The 24,827-nt window shown below is 40.0% G+C and overlaps 1 protein-coding gene across 1 annotated transcript in view; it reads left to right on the top strand.

Moving 5' to 3' along the window:
• Positions 1 to 24,827, top strand: part of LOC135221686 (protein C19orf12 homolog) — a 365,807-nt gene that overhangs the window by 195,793 nt on the left and 145,187 nt on the right. The gene's annotated exons all lie outside the window — the stretch shown is intronic.

Raw genomic sequence — 24,827 nt, 5'->3', positions numbered from 1 at the left:
GTTCTCCTTCAGGGAGAGTAGATCGGGAGGACCAGTCATGAAGGGCTTGAGGGCCCTTTGCCCAGAGACTCAGACAACATTGAGATACAGAGGACCCTCACAGATTGTAACACTGATTTGTCTGCACAATGATCTTGGGGAAGCAACCTCAGCCTCCTCTTCAGTTGACTGCCCCTCTAGTCTTGAATCCTTCTGGGGGGCCTAGGAAGGAACCCAAGGTTTTGACAGGGTTGCCCTGGTCAGCACTGGCTGATGGAGTATTGGGCCAGGTGAATAATTTTGTCTGAATAAGAGAATTCACTTAGGTCCAATCAATCGGACAAGCTGCTTCCTCCTGCTCTGCCTCGCCAGAGGCGTTTCTACATGCCCTCGGAGAGTCTTCTGCCGACTAAGCAGGTTGACCCAGACTGGGTTCTTCTTGGTGCTGGTCTGTTGCTGCAGCACCTTACTAGTAAGAGTGTATCTCTTTCAGCAGGAAGCAGCAACTCTGGAGGCTACCGCTATGGCAGCTCTCCTAGCAAGACCTGTGGTCCTTCACAGTGTCTAAGGTTGCTGCTTCTTCCGGGGCTATCGTTCCGAGAGAAGGCTCAATATTCGGGAGACTGTGCCATTCTGGAGTAGAGCAATATCCTAGACGAGCCCCATAAAACTGGATCACCAATAACTGAGGACACCAATAACGGGGGACTGGCTGTATTCGGTTTTCTTTGGAACTCTGAGGCCAGGCGCTCTGCTCGGACCCGGTGCTCAGGGTTCTTCAGAACAATGAGTTGCCCTTTCCTGTATCGTGGAGTTGCTTCCATGGGCTAGTATATCCATGAGCTCCTGTCGTCCAGGCCGCTCCTGCTATTCCTGTCACCCAGGCTGCTTCTGTTGTGCTTCCTGCCCCAGTTGTTCTGGTTGCTCTTGTTGCTTCTGCTGTTGCTCCTAATGCTTGGGCTGCTTCTGCCACTGTACCTCCTGCCCCAGCATTATATATATATATATATATATATATATATATATAATATATATATATATATATATATATATATATATATATATATATATATATATATATATATATATATATATATATGTATGTGGTTTGGCAAATACAATTTTATTTTGTATTGAGGGTTGTACGGCTCTGCTGTTGTCTATTTGAGGCAAAGTGTAGTAATATGATGATGTGTTGATGTATGAAGCCTTTGTTACCCACCTCTGGCAGGGCACACAACTGTACCCTCTTTATGCTCTCTGGCTTCTCTCTTTCAGCTCCTCCTCTCAACATTTCTCCAAAGAAATGTCTCCTCCTTTTAGCAGGGCGGTCTTTTCTGTTGCCGCCATGTGGTACTTCCTTATTGATTGGTGACTAATGCAACGTTCTATTGTACCACCCTTTTGGGCAGTAACTAATTTCAACACCTCCTTTGCTGGGCGTAAGTAATGATGTCGCCAGAAGTTTCTGGCTTCCGGTGGCTGGTCAAGGGTTAATCAGGAGCTTTATCATAGTGCAGCCAAATGCATTTTTTAATTGCTGCAAGCCCGATAAATACCTCCGCTTGTTTGGGATATTTTTGCCAGAACGACAAACATCTGTTGCTTCACGCAACTTTTTCTCTCTCTTATTCTTTTTTCGTTTTATATCTACCCTATTTTCCCTACACTAATATTACAACGAGACACACTGTCTAAAGTGAATGTAATCATGAAGTATTTTGAATAATATTTTGCCTGTGGAAGATTGAAGAGAGGCTGAGCTAATTGATAGTGGAGTGGAAAGGGTAGGTCTAAATATGAGAATGCTTGTGGAGGTAACTAATGTGAATGTAATGACAGAAATTAAGAGGTTGAAGAATAGATAGATACAGAGTTGATGGAAATACAATTGAGATGCTGTGACATTGTGGCTGACCAGGTTGTGTAAGGTATGCTTAGATGGGGGAAAGGTACCAAAGGAGTGGGTAAGAGGAATAATTGTTCTGTTTTATGAAGGTAAAGGAATAAAGGAGACTAAGAATGTTAGGGACATAATGTTACTTTTGGTACCAGGGAAGATTTATGGTTGGATTAATATTACTATGGGGAGCAGGGAAGGTTTATGGTTGGATTTTGATTGTGGAAGGAAAACAGATAAAAAAAACATTGAGAGAGGAAAAGCACTTAGTTTAAACAAGAAAGAGGATGCGTAGATCAAGTGTTTGTTATGAAACAGGTATGCGAGAAGTTAGAAAGTAAAAGGTAAAAGTTGTATGGATCATATAGGAGCTTAAGAAAAGATCAGTAGAGAGGTAATGGTGATGCGGAGTAGCTAATGTTTGCAGATGATACATTATTGATTGGGGGTATTGAAGATAAACCAGAGAAATTTGGGAAATATTTAGAAAATGCAAGATGATACAATTGAGAGTAAATATGACCAAAAGGAAGATAGAGTAATGAGTGCTAAGTGGATGATAGAAGAATGAGAGTTTTATTCATAGTGTATTCAGTTGTCGAGAAGGTATATGTCAGGAGGATGATAGATAAGGCAATTCACAGAATTAGTGAAGCAAGGAAGATAAGTGTTTGAGCAAAAGACTGAGAAGAGTATTTTTGTGCTTGTGGTAGCCAAGAATTGATTATGTAAAGGTCTTCTTGCTTCAACTCTTCTTGATGGAATTGAATTGTTGGTGTTGAATGTGATTAAAAATAAAGTTGAATTTAAAGATTGTGAAATGTCGAGATAAAGAGAGGTGCTAAAAATCTTATTGTATGTGGCATAAACGAACAGTGTTTGGAGATGGTTTGGTCATGTAAAAAGAATGAAAAATTATAGTTTGGTGAAAAGGTTGTGTTATTTAGGTGGAAGGAGGAGAAGTCCCAGAAAGTATTATATAAATGAAATGCAAAAAACTTTCCATAAACAGCATCATTTACCTGCACGATCTAGGTAAGTGGTGCTGTTTATTGAAAGGGTGTGTTGTGCTGCTTATGAGTCTCATGTGTAGATGTATGAAGTATATAGCAGATTCTCCTGTAGGAGGTTGGTGCCAACATTGCACCTCACTCAGTGCACTTTATGCATAGCTGAAGTTCTTTGCAGCATCCCTTAGGCCCCCAGCTTCATCCCATTTCATTCCTTTTACTGTTATCTCTGTTCATATTCTTGTACTTCTTACTTTCCACCCTCTCCTAATATTTGTTCCATAGTGTACCTGTGAGGGTTTCCTTTTATTACACCTTTAAGACCCTTTGACACTCAATTTCCCTTTCACCACTGAATGACCTTATAGGTCCCAGTACTTGGTCTTTGGCCTAAATTGCATATTCCAATTCCAACACAGGCAGTGCTCTGTTATCAGCGGACTTTTTTTATTTGCGATCTGGTTTTAGATAAGTGCCATAAAAATGATATTGTCATGATACAATAAAGTTTTATACATACTTACCTGGCAGATATATACTTAGCTATAGACTCCGTCGTCCCCAACAGAAATTCGAATTTCGCGGCACACACTACAGGTAGGTCAGGTGATCTACTGCCGCTGGGTGGCAGGAATAGGAACCATTCCCATTTTATATCAGATTTTCTCTTCCAACTGTCTCCTGAGGGGAGGCTGGGTGGGCCATTTAATTGTATATATCTGCAAGGTAAGTATGTATAAAACTGTATTGTATCATGACAATATCATTTTTATACATTCAACTTCCCTGGCAGATATATACTTAGCTGATTGGCACCTTTGGCGGAGGGTAAGAGACAGCTAATTACTGAATAGACAGGAAAACAACATACGTTGTAGGTAACAATAATATAAGAAACCTTGGTTCCTACCTGTGTCGGCGAAAGACTTCATGGCTACTGCCTAGGAGCTTACATCGCCTCAAGAGCCTCAGCGAGGTAGTGACCTCATGCTAAGAGTTCTTGATGGTCTGTCGATGGGGTCTTATCCACTTACTCGACAGAACCTAAGGATCTTTGTCAAAGGGGTCCTATCCACTTACATGACAAAACACCTTGCCAAATGGCATCATCAAGGAGCGTAACACAGATCCCGATCACCTGATCCTAACACCGGGGTTAGTACTACGATTGAAAGGAGTTATCCCCACCAATATCCTTTCAAACGACCATAAAAAACTCAAAACCAAACAATTTTTTAGTTATAAATAATATTATTTAAGGATCAGTACCAGCTCCCTGTCCCAGCACGGTATCCGCTGATACATAAGGTCCAAGAGAAAAGCACTTTTCATAAGTCACTCTGACGTCTTTTAGGCAATGGGAAGCAAACACTGAGTTGCATCTCCAATACGTTGCTGCTAATATGTCTTTCATTGACATATTCCTGTTAAAGACTAGGGAAGTTGCAATTGCACGTACTTCGTGTGCTCTAACCCTAAGCAGCTTAAAGGCTTTCTCTTGGCATTTAATGTGAGCCTCCGTTATCACATTTCTCACGAAGAATGCTAATGCGTTCTTCGACATTTGCCTCTTCGGGTTCCTTACCGCGCACCATAGGCTCTGATCACAACCCTGAAGTTGACTCTTTCTCTTCAGATAGAACTTCAGTGATCTGACCGGACAGAGAGACCTTTCTGCTTCTCTACCCACAAGGGGAAAGAGGCCCTTGACTTCAAAACTTCTGGGCCAAGGTTTAGAAGGGTTCTCATTCTTGGCCAGAAACAGAGGTTGGAAAGAGACAACAGCAGAATCTCCTTTAAAACCTACTCGAGAGTCTAATGCATGTATCTCACTGACCCTCTTAGCAGTCGCGAGGGCCAAGAGAAAAATGCACTTTCTCGAGAGGTCTCTAAAGGATGCCTTATTCGGCGGTTCGAAAGTATCCGAAGAGAGAAACTGGAGGACCACATCCAGATGCCAACTTGGTGTGATAGAGGACTTAGACTGTAGTACCAAAGGATCGTATCAAATCATGGAGATCCTTGTTGTCCTCTATGTTGAGGCCCCTGTTTCTAAATACAGCCGAGAGCATGCTCCTATAACCTTTTATGGTTGAAACAGCTAATCGTGATTCCTCTCTAAGGAAGAGAAGGAAATCAGCAATTTCGGTCACAGAGGAGGTATTGAAAGAGGACAGCTTCTTCAACCTACATCATCTACGGAAGACTTCCCACTTCGATTGATAGACCCGCAGAGTAGAGGATCTGCGGGCTCTGGCAATTGCACTCGCAGCTTTTCGAGAAAAGCCTCTCGCTCTGACAAGTCTTTTGATAGTCGAAAGGCAGTCAGGGAGAGAGCGTGGATGTTTCCGTGATATCTCTCGAAGTGGGGTTGTTTTAGCAGATCTGTCCTCATGGGAAGAGATCTGGGGAAGTCCACCATCCATTCCAGTACCTCTGTGAACCAGTCTTGAGCGGGCCAATATGGGGTGATGAGTGTCAGTTTCGTCGCCTCCGAGGAATGGAACTTCCTTGACACTTCCCCCAGAATCTTGAATGGGGGAAAAGCGTAGGCATCTGTGCCCGACCAGTCCATCAGAAGGGCATCTATTGCTATTGCTCTGGGGTCTTCTACTATGGAGCAAAAGTTTTCTATCCTTCTGGAGAGGAACGTGGCGAACAGGTCTATCTGGGGCTTCCCCCAGAGGGACCAAAGCCTTTGGCAGACTCCGGAGTGGAGGGTCCACTCTGTTGGAAGGACCTGGCTCTTCATGCTGAGTCTGTCTGCTCTTACATTTTGGTTCTTTGTACAAACCTCGTCAAGAGTACAGTGCCTCGTTCCTCTTCCCATATCAGGAGGTCTCTCGCTATCTTGTATAGTGTGAGCGAGTGAGTCCCCCCCGTTTTCGGATGTAAGCCAGAGCCGTGGTATTGTCCGAATTTACCTGGACTACCACGCCTCTGACCTCCGACTCGAAGTTCTTCAAGGCTAGATGAACTGCCATAAGTTCCTTCATGTTTATATGCCAGGACACCTGTTCTTCTGTCCAGGTTCCTGACACTTCCTTCTTCCCTAGTGTTGCTCCCCATCCCGTTTCCGAGGCGTCGGAAAACAACACTAGGAGAGGGTTCCGAATCGAAAGGGATATAGTACCTTCGTTCTTTTGAAGAGGGGTTAACCACCACCTCAGGTCTGACTTTATCTCTTGTAGAATGGGAAACTGATCCGAAAGTTCCCCTCTCTTTCGGTCCCACATTCTTTGCAGGTAAAACTGCAGAGGTCTCAGATTTAGCCTCCCTAGGGAAACGAACTGCTCCAGCGACGAAAGGGTGCCCAGAAGACTTAACCATTTCCTCGCTGAGCTTCGTTCTTTCCCTAAGAAGGTTGAGACTTTTTCCAAGCCTCGAGCAATTCTGTCTTGCGATGGATATGCTCGAAAACCCCGAGAATCCATCTGAATCCCCAGATAGACAATGTCCTGGCTGGGGATCATCTGAGACTTCTCGAGGTTCACGAGCAGTCCGAGTGAACGAACGAGATTCAAAGTCGTTTCCACGTCCTCCAAACATTGTTGTTTCGATTTGGCCCTTATTAGCCAGTCGTCCAGATAGAGGGATATGTTCACCCCCTCCAGATGAAGCCATCGTGCTATGTTCCTCATCAGGCTTGTGAACACTTGGGGAGCCGTAGACAGGCCGAACCACATGGCCCTGAATTGAAAGACCTTTCCCTGCATCATGAAACGTAGGTATTTCCTCGATGACGGATGCAGAGGGACGTGAAAATACGCGTCCTGTAGATCCAAGGAGGCCATCCAATCTCCTGGACGGAGAGCTGCAAGAACCGAGTTGGAAGTTTCCATAGAGAACTTCTGTTTCTCTACGAATCGGTTCAGTGCGCTCACATCCAGTACAGGTCTCCACCCTCCTGAGGCTTTTGGTACGAGGAACAGTTGGTTGTAAAAGCCCCGAGAGTGTGGGTCCTGCACTAATTCTATGGCCTCCTTGTCCAACATTTGTTCTACTAACTGAAGAAGGGTCTTCCTTTTGACAGGGTCCGTGTACTTCGCTGACAGTTCCCTTGGAGTAGACGTCAAGGGAGGCCTGTCTCTGAAGGGGATTAGATATCCTCTCTTCACTATTGAGAGGGACCAGTTGTCCGCCCCTCTCGACGCCCATTCTTCTGCAAAGTTCAGAAGTCTGGCGCCTACTGGTGTTTGGAGGACTTGAGGTTCACTTGTTTTTCTTGGTAGGTCTAAAGGCAGAAGACCTACCTCTTCTTTCTGCTCCTCTCTTCTTAAAGGAGGACTGAGAAGATGAACTCCCTCGAAAGGGCGGCTTTGGGTTCCGTGTCTCCCTCTTCGTAGCGGGAACAGCTGTCCTCGGCCTTTTGGTTGACTGTACCAGCAGGTCTTGTGTCGTCTTCTCAGTCAGTGAGTGAGAAATGTCTCTCACTAACTGAGAAGGGAACAGCTGGTTGGAAAGAGGGGCGTACAGTAGGGACGACCTCTGTACCAGAGAGACTGCTTTTGTAAGAAAAGAACTAAACACAGTTCTCTTCTTAAGTATTCCCGCCCCGAAAAGGGAGGCCACTTCTCCTGATCCGTCTTGCACTGCCTTGTCCATACAAGCCAAAATACTATTAAGGACATCGGGGCTCAGGCGTTCATTGTCTTGTGTCCTCTTGGCCAACACCCCAAGGGACCAGTCCAGAAAGTTGAAAACTTCCAAGACATGGAACAATCCCTTGAGGAGGTGGTCCAATTCAGACATTCCCCAAGTTGTCTTGGCTGAGGAGAGAGAATGTCTTCTCGACGCGTCCACCAGCGTTGAAAAATCTGCCTCTGCAGAAGCTGGGAGGGCGAGTCCCATTGCTTCGCCTGTCTCATACCAGATACCCCTCCTCCCAGAAAGTCTGGAGGGAGGGCAGGTAAAGACAGTCTTTCCCACCTCCTTCTTGGAGTTGAGCCAGTTTCCAAAAGACTGCAAAGCTTTCTTCATGGAAATTGCTGGCTGCATCTTCAAGAAGGAGGACGACTTTGAGGTCTTCGTGCTCGTGAACAGCGACCGAGGAGATGGAGGGGCGGCAGGACTCAAAGAATCTCCAAATTCTTGGAGCAAAAGCGCCGCCAACGCTTTGTAGTCCGATAGTCCAGCCCCTTTCTGATCTTCGGTGTCAGAGACATCTTCCAATTCGAGTTCCACCGGAGAATCATTATCAGCTGCGGGAGAACGTCTCTTCTCGCAAGGTGAAGGGCTCCTCGCAGGATCAGCTCCCTCCCGACAAGGGCGACGGCCGCCTGTGCGACATCTTGCGTCCCTGTCCGGCGAACGCTGATCCTGAGAAGAAACCCGATCATCATCTAAGCCTTTCTGACAAGTATGGCGGCCGCCTGTGCGGCATCTTGCATTCTTATCAGAAGACACTTGTGCTTGCGCAAAGTTCCCACCAGAAACGGATATCTTGTGACTAGGACGACGGCCGCCTGTGCGACATCTTTCGTCTCTGTCCAGAGAAAAACGTTCCTGGTTTAAATCATAAAAGAGACGCTTCCTGGTTGATTTCTCCGCATGGTTCTCTTGAAGAAAATCTTGGCGCTTGGTGCTTATCTGGCGCCGAAAGTCCGGTTTGTTCCATGCGCTTGGACGTATCTGTCCGTCTCGGACAGTGTCGTCTGTCCGAGCTGTCCACATTTGGAACTTAGCGCCTGGCTGGTATCGTTCCAGTACGACACTTCTGCCTGTCCGTCTTGTCCGCTTCTGGCGCCTGGCACCCGGACGGAGTTGCCTGCGCACGACGTTTTGTCCTATCCAGGCTGTCCGCCTTGTCCAGGTTGTCCGCAATCGGCACACGGCGCTTGGTCATAGTTGTCCGCATAGGACAAATCTGCCTGTCCGGGCTGTCCGCGTTTGGCGGATGGTGTCTGGTTGGCGCCGTCCGCGTAGGACACTTTTGCCTGTCCGAGGTGTCCAATTGTGGCGCCGAGCGCCTGGATGGTTCTGTCCGACTCGGACACTCTTCTTCATTTTCCGTATCTGGCGTCCCAAGCCTATGAGTTTTCGTCCGTCTTTCCTTATTCATCTCTGTTCTTGGACGAGGAGTAGAGGAGAGGAGTCTGGAGTCCGGAACGCCCGTCGGACGAGATCTCTTAACAGGAAGAAAATCGTCCTTTCTCCTCGGAAGGTCTTTTCTCAATACTCCTAGTAATGAGGAAATCTGTTCCTGCATTTTAAGTAGGATGTCCGTCACGGTTTCTTCCTTTTCTTTCTCATGAATAGGAGAATGCGCCCTGGAAGGCGTAGGAGATCGAGACACTCTCCTCTTGGCTCTTCTCCTCTCGTAGGGAGAATTGTCCGGGAAATGTTCCGGGCTCGAGTCCAGCGTCGGAGCTTTCCAACTCCTCTCGATTGGACGAGACAGTTCGTCGGAAGTCCATCCACTTCTGCGAGGAGACGAATCGGATGACGAAAAGCACTCTTTTAAGATGCCTTTCCAATGGCGATCCTTGGCAGTCTGGGACGCTACAGATTCTGCCGAGGGGACGCCTGACCGGTGGGGATTCTCCGTAACCTCCGTACGACTGTCGACATTCCTTCTCCTCTGGGCCTGGGAGCTTGGAAGCGGTCTAGGTCTGGGAGCGAGACAGAGCCGATCAGACGCACCCTCCACTACAGTGGGGACACTTATGTCACTTTCCACAGTCTTACCTTTAAGAGCTTGCATTTCAAGCTCCATCCTCCTTAATGCGGTCTTCAGATTTGCAATCTCCGCAGCAGAACTTGCAACATCTGCCACGGGAGAGGGTGATACTGCATGTGAGGAAGCAATTAATTGGGGGTTAGTTATACTAATTGGCTCGTTAGAGCGAGATCTACTCATGCTTCTAGAGACAGCCTTTCTAACCCTATCTCTCTCTAGTTTCCTTAAATAGGAATCTAGGGTCTTCCATCCTTCCTCATCCATATTCACACATTCATCACAAGTGTTATTTCTAGTGCATTCATACCCCCTACACTTCTTGCATACCTTGTGAGGATCTAACGACACTTTCGGTAGCCTCACCAAACAACCCTCATTCACATATCTTCTAACTTCGCAGCTAGAATCAGACATTTTTGAGCAAAATCCGAAGCAAAATCCAAAAAACGTTCCACAAAAGCGTATGCCAAACCACAGGTCCAAATACGTCACCAAAAAGACAGTCCAGTAGATCAACGGCAATGAAATACGAAAATCAAGTAAGGAGGTACCAACAACGATGTTGTGGTCACCGGCGACAGAGAAAATCTGATAGAAAATGGGAATGGTTCCTATTCCTGCCATCCAGCGGCAGTGGCGGTAGATCACCTGACCTACCTGTAGCGTGTGCTGCGAAATTCGAATTTCTGTTGGGGACGACGTAGTCTATAGCTAAGTATATATCTGCCAGGGAAGTTGAATGTATAAAATCAGTGATTTATGGTACCATAACAGGCTGAGTTTCAGTTATTGGTGCCATAAGATGCCAATAATAGAGTTATGACACTTTAACATACTAACCAAGCAGAGGCGCCATAAGGGTACTTATGGCACGGATAACTGGTTATCAGCGCCATAAGCAGTGGTATAGCGCTATAAATCACAGAGGTTTGGTTAATGATGGTTTTCGCTTATCGGCACACCCCCGGGAACAGAACTCCCGCTGATAACCGGGGACTGCCTTTACACCAAATTTGGCAATAAGCAATATTGGTGACTTAATATTTGTGAGCAATTCAGCGAGTAAGTGAAAAAACTTACAATTGTATACTAGTCAGCTATCAAGTTTGATATCAGATTCATGTAATAAGATATGACATAATATGCATATGATGATATTCGAAAAGAATAGTGATCACGTGATATATACTGATACAGTTTTTCACTTCATCTCATTAAGATACATATGCTACAGAAAATACTAATGTACTCTGATAATTGCATAGAATAAAGATTAACATGATAAAAATCATATTTTAACTGATAAAAATCATATTTTAACTGATAAAAATTCATATATGAAGTGATAAAAATGATTAATTTTTTATGCTGACTTTTATATAACTGGTTCATTAATCCATATACTAACTCATATATAACTGGTTCATTAATCCATATACTAACTCATATATAACTGCAGTTATTGGTAAGATAAAAGGTAATAGATTGATTATAGGCTACCTGATTTATTTATACATATGTATATGGATTCATATAATTATGATCAATATATGTGCACTTAATACAACTGATTAACATAAATGACTAATCTAAGTGATTAATCTAGGTGCACTTTAAATAGATTCCTAGTGCGTACACGCACAGATATATTTCGATTCTGTTATTTATGATAATTTATATATATAGGATACATGATACTTTATATATAGGATACATGACCGAGGTTATACTACTACACATTTAACTAGCGTTCGAACAACTTTTCGTCCATTACACAGTTCCAGACAACCACCTATAGCCAAATGAAATGGCCAATTCCAAATGGTTAAAACAAGGGGAAAATTGCATGGGCAGGGTCCAACGTTCTATTTTGGCCTCATACTTGTTCTCTGCATCCTAAGCCACACGAATACGTTCGCGATGAATAAAATCATCCCCAGCACGAGTCCTTCGCCAGCAACGTAGAGTTGAATATCCTTCTGGTCGTAATTGTCGGAAGTATGTCCCTTTTGTAGTCAATTTCCGACAGCTGCCGGAGCATTCCGCATTAAAACGAGATTATTCCCTTTCACATTGTAGGCGGTTGATACTTCACTGCAGTTGTCCGCAGCGATGAACAGGTTTTTGAAGTTGCGATGTGAAACTCTTGTACTGCAGGATACTGTAACCAGGTTCCATTAATCAGCCTGCAAGTGAAATTATACTTGTCACAAGGGCAAAGTAAATTCAGACAACATCCAAATACGGGAGGGAGAAAGCCATTAAGAACCAGACTTAACCCACATGAATTCGCTGATATTTTATGGAATTCAAAAGAGTCAGCTGTACAAACTTTTTTATCCATGGCATTATAACAATAAGTGAACCTATCCAGGTCTCTGATGACTGTAAAAATATCCATAATTATAAAAAATAAACAGATATCAATACGAATCCCAAAGAAAATTCGATATTACTGGTAGTAAGTTACTAGACAAAGAAGTGGAAAACGGAGCTATTTGTAAGATTGCCAGGCAACATAAGAGTCAAAGAGAATATTAATCATGATTCTGTATTTCTCTATGCTAACTGAAATTAAGCTGTGATACAATCCGATCCTATGTGCCCCTAACAAAAGTTTCATATTCAATTTTCTCGTGCGCATCCTCTGAGGTTAATTTTTAGGCAGGAGATGCTATGAAAGAACCCACTATGTAACTAATTTCTATATAAACTTTGGGTTTTTCAAGAAAATGTGACATTTTCCCATGAATGTGATTTACTTGAATTGTAATAGACTAATGTTGCAAGTAAATATTTCATATCCATGACTTAATACTTCTAAATGTCCGTTTACCAATGTCATAAGCTGAATTATTGACTCTAATTGTCTATGAGGTTCAGAAAAAATTAGTTCATTTTGATGTTATAGAAATTCTGTTTGCTTATTTTGTTCATTAATTTTAAAACGATTGCAATTCCTTAACTAAAGTTGCATTGCACATACGGATAGACACTTGTACTTAACGTCTGCCTTGCTCATGAGAAGTTCGGGCTAAGCATTCCTCTCTCCAGCCAACCTGCTTTGCAAGCGGTTTATTGAGGTTAAAAGGAACAATGCTGATCCGGCAAACGCGCCATGCACCTTCAGAACTGATGACGTCGTCACCTGGCAGGAGATTGCTCTCAGCCAGCTAAGAGTTACGTTACTTGCTGTAATAAATACGACTTTAGTATAAATTGGGTATTTTTTGTTTGAATACTCCACCCACACAAGAAGAATGTCTGAAAAAAAAAACAAGTACCAAAATTGAACAATATATTAGTTTCGTGTTGGAAATCTGCATGATTGTAAATAAAGGTAATTATGTTAAATTAGATATTCCTTATTCAAACTACGTAATGAAAAAAGTTTTCCATACAAATTCTATATATATTATTTGCCCTGTAAGATCCATATAGGATTATTCCATAGATATACATTTTCACTTCTAGACTTCCTGACTTTAAAATCTCTTTTATTTTATTTTATTTATTTATTTATTTATTTATTTTTCATTGACTACGAATATAAATCACTGGGACAGACAATATGTCAGTAGGTTTTGATATTTGTTTGAACTTTTAGCTTATTTGTCATTACTAAAGCATTAAGTTAGAGTTCAAATCTTTACGCATATATATTTGGATATTTAATTAACCTATTTTGTTTTTAGTGCTATTAATTCTATATAACGTGTCAAGGGAACTATTAACACTAAGAAGTGTTTATTTCCTCTGTCAGACTCGTAATTCTGTTAATAATTCTACGTATATTCTTTCAAGGATTGATTTGGCACAGGATAGGCCCCTAAACTGACAGGTGTCTTAGTGTATCCCTTGTTTTCATGACACGTGTTACAATTAGTTATGTGCTTTTTATATTTGTAAGCATTGTAGGTCAGTAAAACAGTGATTTGGCTTTCTGTGACATAATAGAGAACCCTGGATGACGGAATGCAACCAGTTTAGGACGATTGGTATAAAGAGATTATTACTACCTGGTCGTTAGTCACCTGCTGTGTTCTTCGGGTTTTCCTCATCATTCTGATACACATACTTTAAATATACTTTTGCTTTAGGGTTTCCGTTCAAAGTGTTTATTGTTTTGCTTAGCTGCTGACCCTGTTTCTGTTTGAAGTGTTTATTGTTTTGCTTAGCTGCTGACCTTGTTTCTGTTCGAAGTGTTTATTGTTTTGCTTATTGCTGTTGACACTGGTTTTGTTCAGTTTGTAACAGTTCGGCGCTCCAACCCAGATATTCAATGCTCGCGATCTCTTGGGTTAATGAATTTTCTTGTTTAGGTACGGTTTTATCAATAGGCACGGATGTTTCTATATCTTTTAGTCCAATTAATGGTTCTTTGCAGTATGGTGCAGGTTTGCGGGATAATGCGTCAGCTATGATATTTGCTTTCCCAGGTAGATATTGTATCTTGGCTCCAAAGACCTGAATGATCATATGCCAACAAGTTCCTTTGGGACTGTGATTAAAGCCTTTGAAAAACTCGGAAAGTGACTTATAGTCAGTAAGGATTTTAACAGGATAGCCGTAGATTATGAAGTTGAAATGTACTAGTGAGTTAACGATACCTAGCCCTTCCTTGCCTATTACTGCATATTTACTTTCAGAGGGTTCTAGTTTACGTAAATAAAGAGCTAGAGGGAAGAACTGTTTATCATATTGCTGAAGTAGTACCCCTCTTACCCCTTGGTCTGAGGCATCTGTTGCTATAAAAAAAAAATTCCTTATTTAAATCAGGGATTTTTAAGTTAGGTGAGCTGCATTATTCCGCTTTTAAGATATCGAACGCCTGTTGATACTTTTTAGACCATAATAAATCTACGCCCTTCTTCGTAAGATCTGTTAAAGGAGCTGTCATGATTGAAGAGTTACATATTTACATACGATTGTAATACTCACTACAGCGCAAAAGTGCTGTATCCCCTTTTTATGTTAATAGGTACCGGAAGTTATGAATAGCCGACACCTTACCATGGACTACTTTAAGACTTTGACTAGACACATAAAACTTAGATAAACATGTTCGGTTTTTAAAAACTCACATTTAGATATTTTACTCTTGAGATTATTTGTCTTTGTCTCTGTAGCACTAGCTCTAGTTTATGTGAATGTACTTCTAAGGTATTAGAAAAGATTACAAGACCAACCAATAGGCATGTTGGGTATCCCCTAAAAGTCTCCAAACACTATATTGTAATTGGGGTCAACGTAAGCCGGAGGCATACTTAAAAATTGATAATGTCCCCTGAGTGTGCTGAAAACAGTGTATGAGGTACAATCACTTAGGCAATGGTATCTGGTGAAAGCCTTTAAGTAAGTCCAAGCCGGTGAAAAATTTATTCTAACCTAACAGAGATAAGATGTCGTCGGTACATGACACTGGAAACGATTTGGAATTGTTTCCTTGTTTAAGCGACAGAAATCTACGCAGATACGCCAAGTCCGATCTTTTATGGCATGATGTTTGATGGAAAAATTATATGGGCTATTTGATTTCCTAATGACTCCTATTACTAACATTTTTCAACTTCGTCATTTATCTCTATTTTGAAATTTTGTTGGGAGTCTATACGAAGGTACGTATATAGCTTTATGTTTGTCCTTAGACCGTATTTTGTTTTCAATGACAACCGTTTTTCCCCAGAGATCACTCGCTAGTTGAGAAACTTCCTGGTATTCAGATAAAAGATAAAAAAAATTTCTGCTGAATCACCTCTGCTTGAATGACTTTATGGATATTACTTTAGATAGAGTATAAGAGAGATTCATCTACGACTGGTTGGGCATGATTAAAAATTAGCAACAATAAAAAAATGCGATATTTATATGTATAGGTTTTGTGGATTACTAGATTAACTTGTTGCTGTGAGTCAACCGTGTATAGGGCTTTGTTCGCGGAAATCGTTATATTTCAGAGTGTCGGGAAGGATTAAAATTTCAGATCCCAGCAAAGTCTTTTTACACGCACTAAGACATTCAAGGGTGCATGCGTCTTGAGATTTTGCGTGCAAACTGCGACTGCGGTTGTGGGAGACTAATGTTGGGTCGTTGAACAATATCACGATTTATGAGGCAAATGATTGGTTCCTCTATATAAGTTATTATTTGATTAACTGTCTCTTTTTGTTCAAAACGGATTTTAATATGTTAGGAGGTTTATAGAATTTTCCTTTGATAAACACACCTTATTTGGCAGGAGGTAAGGTAATGTTTTGTATACACATAGATGGATATCTTACAATTACGCTAGATACAGATCAACGTTTTTTATAACTATAGAGGTATCTGTAAGTGCTCGCTTATTTGCCACTACTGAATCTGTGTTACACTACAACGATTAACTCTTTGTTGCCCATTACTGAAATATACTCCGGACTTCTCAATAGGGAAGTTCGAACAACAGACGGTGAGTCCGTAAATACAGGATATTACGTGGACTAAAGGCATAAAAACAAGATGCTCTAATTTTTACGGCACGTACAGTCGGGCTTAATCCACCACCACTTATTGTATTAAAATTACGAGAACCTGCTCTGATTACTTGATACGGTCGTGTGATTCATAGGAAAATTCCTTTTTAATTTTTCCAACATCGCTCTCCCTCTCCGCTGAAGTTGCTTATGTGGAATGTGCTTTGCTTGCTACACTCGGCAGATTTGACTGACTCTGACCGTCTGACCAGATGACACAGTAACCAAGTTTGCTTAACCCTTAAACACCGACTGGACGTATTTTATGTCGACATACAAAAGTTTTTTTTAAAAATTCGCGGAAAAATACTTTTAGGCCTACCAGCTGAAAACTCTTGAATCACGCGCAGTGAGTTCACGGATCAAGGTGTTGTTTTGTTTACAATCGTTACGCAGGCGCGCAAGCGCGAATTTCTTTCTTGCCGCACTAAAAAGTATCTGTGACACATCTCGGAAATTATTTCGTCACTTTGACATAATTTTTGTACCATTTTAAATTAGCCGTTACATGGAGTATTATATATGAAAATGTGCGCATTTTTATGTAGAATACAACAAAAAAATACTCATGATTGTAGCTTTTATCAGTTTTGAGATATTTTCATATAAATAACAATAAGTGCCAAAATATCAACCTTCGGTCAAATTTGACTCTACCGAAATGGTCGAAAAACGCAATTGTAAGCTAAAACTCTTATATTTTAGTAATATTCAATCATTTACCTTAATTTTGCAACTAATTGGAAGTCTCTAGCACAATATTTCGATTTATGGTGAATTTATGAAAAAACTTTTTCCTTACGTCCGCGCGGTAACTCTTCCGAAAAAAATCATACGTGCGATTGTGGTAATGTTTGCCCCATTTTAAATTAGCCGTTACATAAAGTTTTATATATGAAAATGTGCGCAATTTCATGCACAATACAACTAAAAACAACACATGGTTGTAGCTTTTATCAATTTTGAAATACTTTCATATAAAAAATGATAAGTGACAAATTTTCAACCTTCGGTCAACTTTGACTCTACCGAAATGGTCGAAAAATGCAATTGTAAGCTAAAACGCTTATATTCTAGTAATATTCAAGCATTTACCTTCATTTTGCAACAAATTGGAAGTCTCTAGCACAATATTTCGATTTATGGTGAATTTATGAAAAAATAACATTTTCTTTACGTCCGCGCGGTAACTCTTCCAAAAAAATCATACGTGCGATTGTGGTAATGTTTGCACCATTTTAAATTAGCCGTTACATAAAGTTTTATATATGAAAATGTGCGCAATTTCATTTAGAATACAACTAAAAATAATTGAAGGTTGTAGCTTTTCTCATTTTCGAAATATTTGCATATAAATCACGATAAACAGAAAAAAAACCACGTTCGGTCAACTTTGACTCTACCAAAATGGTCGAAAAACGCAATTGTAAGTTAAAACTCTTACAGTCTAGTAATATTCAGTCATTTATCTTCATCTTGAAACAAATTTGAAGTCTCTAGCACAATATTTAGATTTATGGTGAATTTAAAAAAAAATATTTCCTTCCCTCCGCGCGCGGATTTTCCGCCACAAATCTCCGAAATGCGTACGTACCATTCTCGGAATATTTGCTCCGTTTCATATTAGGCATTTCATAGAGTTTTATATATGAAAATGTGCGCAATTTCATGTAGAATAAAACGAAAAATATTTGAAGGTTGTAGCTTTGCTTATTTCTGAAATAATTGCATATAAAAAATATATATATATAAAAATTCGACATTCGGTCAACTTTAACTCGTCAGATATGGTCGAAAACTGCAATTGTAAGCTAATACTCTTACAGTATAGTAATATTCAATCATTTGTCTTCATTTTGAAAGAAATTGGAAGTCTCTAGGACAATATTTAGATTTATGGTGAATTTTTGAAAAAAAATATTTGTTTACGTCCGCGCGTTACGAATTCATGCATTATTTTGTGATAATATTTTCTCTGTGTTGCTTTTATTGTTTTACAATGTGTCATATACCAAAATGATCGCAATTTAGTGTACATTACAACGGAAAAAAAGTAACTTGTTACCTTTAACCGTTTTGCGCACAGCGCGATTTGAATACAATTATATATGAAATTTCGTTTTTGCGCTATCATATATCGCATTATTTATATATGATAATGATAATTTTTTTCATTTCTGATGGTTGCATACTAAACTTCAGGCAATGGCAAAAAAAGGAGCCAAAAATGAACTCTTACTCTTGAAAACTTAGCGCGCTGTGATTTTTTGAAAAAAATATTTTTTCCGCTTCCGCGCTCACTCTGAAACACCTCCAGCACACGGGAGACAATTTTTTTTTTTACCGCTTCGGCGTAAGAGGGTTAAGCACGATTTGTTTGTTTCTGATATTTAGGGCTACTGTTTACCTATTTCTTGTTATAATAATTAGGATTCTTCTCTTTATTACCATCGGCAACGTATTGTGTGTTTTTAGCATTCTGTTGTTGGTTATGTATAAAGCAACAAACGTAAGAATGACTTGAATTATAAAGAATTGAGCGATTACTATTAAAACAAGTTATCTCTACTGCGTTATCGTGTACTTGCTGTGGTTTACTTCATTCTTTGCTAAAATTTGAAATAGTGAGGGATCCAGGTCAGCGCATTTAGCCTAATGAAAGTTTTTTACAGACATATTATTCCTTGCAATCCAGCCGTATTTTTAGAGTTAAGTTGAGTCATTGAGGTTTGATATTTTACGCATATAACTAAAAAAACTCAAGGCTAAAACTGCGACCGGGACCTTGCACAGGAGTCTTTATTGTCCTGACCCGAAATGATGTTACCTCTAATTTATCTAGATTTGTACGGGTGTTCCACTTGTTTTGTGTGTTTTCTAATCACTATGGTGCCTAACGACCCTATCCATGCATCTTTATAAATACAGACGTCCACTGCGCAAATGCATATTCACTGTTTAATATGATTTGTTACGTAAAGGATTAATAATCACCCAAAATGATAAAATTAACACAGTATATGATTATGATATTTCAGTAGAACTTCTGGAAACAGAAACTCAAAGATAAAAACTCGCAGTAGCGAAATCCCAATGATGTAGATAATTTCTGTAAAAAAGTAAGATTTAGAATGTCTCGTAACTTCAGCCACAGGAATAACAAAAATTCGACCTGCAAAGGAAACACTCAGTTACTCAAAATGAATAAAAAGATTGTACTTAGCTTGATTTTGTGGGAAGTCACGGTGTTCCGATAATGACACTGCCTTGGCCCTCCTTCTCTTTTTAGCGGATGACCTGGTTTGGCTTGAGTTTCCCCCGTGCGCTTTGTTTGGATGATTCGAGCCCTTGAAGATGCTGCAGACGCGTTCGGTTTGTTTCTTTAAGTGCCGGAAACGCTCAATAACGATGTTTTCTTGAATGATTCTGATGAGAAACGAAGCTTGCGTTGTCGTAGGAAACCCTACAAGGGAAACTTGTAATTGGGGTTAAGCTTTACATAGGATTTCTTTTATAGAAAGGAGATAGAATTTATCCTAGTATATGTAAGATAGAAGGGATTTTCAGCATTATGTTTGATGGAGGTTATCTGTATAAACATTACAGGGGTTTTGCTTTATAGACATTATGGTTTTTTTTATAGTATATTTGTCAGATATATGATTAGTTATGAGAATTCAGTGGATAAAGATCATATTTTATTTTAGTGAGGAATTTTTAATAATTGACTATGAGATTGGGTATATTAGTTGATGACAGATTTTTGTGTTAAAGCAAGACAAAGATCATGTAGACTTTTCAAATACGGACACATGCTGACTTAAGAGAATTCCCTACTTCACTCGAGGGTGATGACGGAAACAACTTGGATCTACAACACCAGAGGTTGGATCTTCACACGGGTGATGATGTCCTTTGCAATGGACGAGGTGTCGTTGATGGATTGTCTCAGGATACATTCTGGGACAAATCAGGAGTCTACAATCTTCTATGGGGCAGGTGCAAGATGCACTTGCATGGGAGTCACAGGATATTTCAAGTTGACAACGAGGTGGCGGTTATGATTCCTTCATCGGAAGACGTCGAAGCTACAGTTCGTGACGAGGGTGCTAGGATACACTTACAGGGGTCACAGACGCTTAATAATGGTGCATGCTGATTGTTCCGAGATGGTTAACGCGCTCAGCCGGGATCTGCAATTATTCGACAATGGTGTTTGTGAAACACTTACATGGGACCACAAGGCGGTTCAAGTTCCGCCTACACTGGAGACGGTTACGGTTCCACTGCTAGAGGATAATGATGGTGATGAATTCTTCTTTGAGGAGTGCTACACAGTTCCAGTGATCGCAGTTATAATAGCTATAATGATAGTCGAAATATGTATTATAGGGGCTATCTTGCAAGTATTATGAACTAGTATATACCAGTAGCCAATGTGGTGTGGGACAGGGGTGCACAAAAGACATAGGTGGCCAAGCCATCTTAAAGGCACAGTAATGGGTTGTTAACCTTAGCTCTTGCTGGTTAGAGACCGGTGCAAAATGCTGGATTCCTTGAAGATGATGAAATGCTTATGAGTGCACTTTGTGGTCAGTAACATGCCTCGAAGATCACGAGTTTCAGGCATGAAGCATGCATGCCTATTGTGTGCCAATCTGTGTGTGTGTGTGTGTGTATGTTCGTACAAACAGAAAATTACATTTAATCTGGAGAACAAGTGCTAAGGGGAGACTCACTGATTGTGGTTGACAGTGTGTGGAACATGCCTGGAAGAGGTGTTACACGTCCGTCGGACAAGGTAACGTAAGAGAACTTTGGAAAAGTTAACATTTGAAGTGGCCATTACTTGTGTCTGGAGAAAGAAAAGAGGGGTGCAGTACACAATCTTTATTGACTAACTTTAATATTTAAGTGATGTCATAATTATGGTCTCTTTATTTCAGATGGATTCGAAGCCACCAACAGGTTTACTCTATGACTTGTTTTGACTATTAATAAACTATTAATGTGTGGACACTTAGGGGAAGAGGGGGTACTTACTTAAATATGATTTCAAGAAGAATATGATAGTTTAATGTTTCTTTTGAGTCAGAGTTAATTAATTTTATTCCATTTTAATGTTAGCTAATTTTGGGAAATAAAAAGTATATTTTTGTAACTACGGGAGTTTATCTTTGTCTAGCTTGGACTTTCAGCCAACTCCTAAGAGGGAATGCAACGGAACACGGGTAGGTTAAGTTGCCAGTTAGCTGTTTTGTTTCATTCTGTTTAAACGATCGTCATTTGACCTTAAAAATCCCTAATATATATATCAGGATCGAACTCAGGTCTATCAATTGAAATATTAGACCGCTGACAACCAGGCTACACAAGTCATTAAAGAAGCTTGGACCTAAGTGCCACTGTACCTAAGGCTTTACCTGGGCAGGCTAACTGCATTCGTACCAGCAAGTTTTCTTCCAGCTTCCTTGACTCAGCAGTGACTCAATTGATGACATTTCATTCGAATTACCCTTTCTGATTGAATATGATCAAAATAATCAACACACAATCATATGTGGAACAGAAATATATTTCTGACTCGCATCAGGATCAAACCCAGGTCTTTCGGTTGGTAAAGCCCTAGGCACAGTGTTACTTAGGTTCCAGCTTCTTTTATTACTTGTGTGGCCTGGTTGTCAGTGTTCTCGTCTTTCAATTGAAAGACCTGGGTTCGATCCTGATGTGAGTCAGTAATTTATTTCTGTTCCAAACGTGAATGTGTGTTGATTATTTATATCATATTCACTTAGAAAGGGTAATTTGCATTAAATGCTGTCATTTGGGTCACTGCTCAGTTGGGAAGCTGAGGAAAACTCGCTGGTATGCAAGGCAGTTAGCCTGCCCAGGTAAATCCTTAGGTACAGAGGTACTTGCGTAAGTCCCAGCTTCTTTTATGATGTGTGGCTTGGTTGTCAGCGGTCTCATTGGCTAAGGTATTTGGTAGGTATAGGCAAAAGTGTTAGATTTTCTGAGAGTCTGTGTCACCATCTTAATCCTGTCCAGGTGTGGGATTTTTATTTTATTGTTGGGTGTCCAACAAAACCCAGTCCCCTAAAAACAGGAGTATATGAAATCCCATGCTTGGACGGTGGCCAATTTTTTATCGGTTTTACAGGAAAATCACCTCCCCTGAGATTAATACAACATAAATGGTCAGGTAGGTATGTACATCAGAGCTCAGCTATTTTTAACTATATAAATAACCATAACCACAGAATAGACGGGAATTTGTCACATATAATTTATACCAGCAAATGTTGATACAAAAGCCAGATGATAGAGTCAGCCTTGATTAAAAATTTATGTATGAAAGTGAGAATGTCGCTTTCCTGAAGACAGTGAATATGTAGTAGTTACTAGTTCAGATGATTTAGACATTTGCAAAGGGGATTTTGGTTATTATTTTCCCATTCTACTTTAAATTTTATGCTTGGGACCAAGGAATTTAATTTTTGTAGTAAAACATCAAAATTGCCCCCTGCATATATATAATAATATTATATATATATATATATATATATATATATATATATATATATATATATATATATAATTATATATATATATATATATTATAAAAATGCCAAAACATAGAATGTATGTACTATATTTCATACTCCTGTCTCTCTCTTCAGGTTGGTAGTGAATGAGAAAAGTTACAGAAAAGGCAGTATTCATATCAAGAGATCCATCCACAAGTAGACAGTTTAACTAGGTCACCCCAGTTGATAATTTCTTTTTAATCTTCTTAAGGATTGGTTAAAGGAAGATTTTTATCTATGATATCTGAATCCCATATATATATATATATATATATATATATATATATATATATATATATATATATATATATTTATATATATATATATATATATATATATATATATATATATATTATATATATATATATATATATATATATATATAATAAAAGGAGCCCATAAAAAACACCAAAATGTAGAGAGAAAAGTACTATATTTCAGAGACTGCTGTCTCTCTTCAGGTATATGAATGAAAAGTTTACAGAAAAGGTGGTATTTATACCAAGAGATCCGTCCACAAGTAAGCCAATTTAGGTCACCCCCGCTGATAATCTTCCTTTAATCTTCTTAAGCGTTGGTTGAATGAAAACTTCGTCGACGACATCTGAAATCCACGCGCCTTTTGAGATGTTCATTACCTGCTTCTCTTTTATTAAGGCCGATTCCATCATTTGACTCTTGTATTGGCAGTTGCTGCTATAAATTACATGTGACAAATTCCAGTTTATTCTATGGTTATGTTCAGTTATATGATTTGAAAATAGCCTGAGTTCTGTTGTCCATACCTAACTGACCGTTTGTGTTGTATTAATCTCTGGGGAAGTGATTTACCTGTAAATCCGATGTAAGATTGGTCACAGTCCTGGCATGGGATCTCATAGACCCCAGAGTCTTTGGGAGATGTCTTTTGTTGGACGTTAATCAGGGATTTGGCTAAGGTGTTTGGGTAGGTAAATGCAAAAGGGTTGGATTTCCCAAGGGTGTGGGTTACTCTCTTAATCGTCTCCAGGTGAGGAATTTTTATTTTATTGTTGGGTGTGTCTCTGGTCTTGTCTTTAGGGGGTCGGTAGAAAATTACGTTTGCTTCTTGAATTGCTTTCTCAATTATATGGTCAGGATACTTTAAAGACGAAAGTTGCTTGCGAATTAGTTCAAATTCTTTTTCCAGGAAATCTGGGGAACAAATTCATAAGGCTCTTAAGAATAGGTTGCTAGCTACACCTATCTTGATAGTAATGTCGTGATAGCTAAAGTAGTGAATATATGTAAGTGGTCTCTGAAATATAGTACTTTTCTCTCTACATTTTGGTGTTTTTATGGGCTCCTTTTATTAGATGGAATTCTGTTGTTACAGAACATTTTTACCAGTCATATATATATATATATATATATATATATATATATATATATATATATATATATATATATATATATATATATATATATATACACACACTGGTACCTCAAGATACGAAAGGCTCAACTTACGAAAACTCGAGATACGAAAGCAAATACGAAGATTTTTGCGGATCCACATACGAAAATTGTGTAAGGTATGAAAGGCTGTTGCTGTAAAGTCCGAGATTCGCCCGGACCACCGATAACAATTTTAAAACTCTTGCCGCCAACTGAGTAGACTCGCTACCATCCTCCCGCTCTCCCATTGGTCAGCATCTCTCCCATCGTGCATCTACGTAGCGGCGTGCTTCTTCGGCCACTTCGCGGCATCATCTGTATTGTAAGCACACGGAATTTGTTCGTTCTATACAATTTCGTTTATTAACATAAATTCGTTAGTGATTTCGTTGTAGTATACTTTATCGTGTTGTGTGGGAACTTTACTACATACGTATACTACAGTATATACGTAGTCATGGGTCCCAAGAAAGTTAAGTTCACGGAAAGAAGAGGATGCTTTCTTTGGAGACGAAGATGATCATTAAAAAATATGAAGCTGGTATGCGATTGAGTGTGATCGCCAAGGAATACGCCTGAAATCTGTTGACAATAGGTACCATCCTTAAGCATAAGGATGTCATCAAAGCAGCTACACCTTCCAAGGACGTGACTACTTTGTCCAGCAAGAGGAGCCGCGTGCACGATGAGATGGAAAGGCTGCTTCTTGTGTGGATAAAAGACAAAGAAATCGCTGGCGATACG

This window comes from Macrobrachium nipponense, chromosome 3 (assembly GCF_015104395.2).
Source record: "Macrobrachium nipponense isolate FS-2020 chromosome 3, ASM1510439v2, whole genome shotgun sequence".
In the NCBI taxonomy this organism is placed as follows: domain Eukaryota; kingdom Metazoa; phylum Arthropoda; class Malacostraca; order Decapoda; family Palaemonidae; genus Macrobrachium; species Macrobrachium nipponense.
This window is presented reverse-complemented; position numbering and strand designations above follow the sequence as displayed.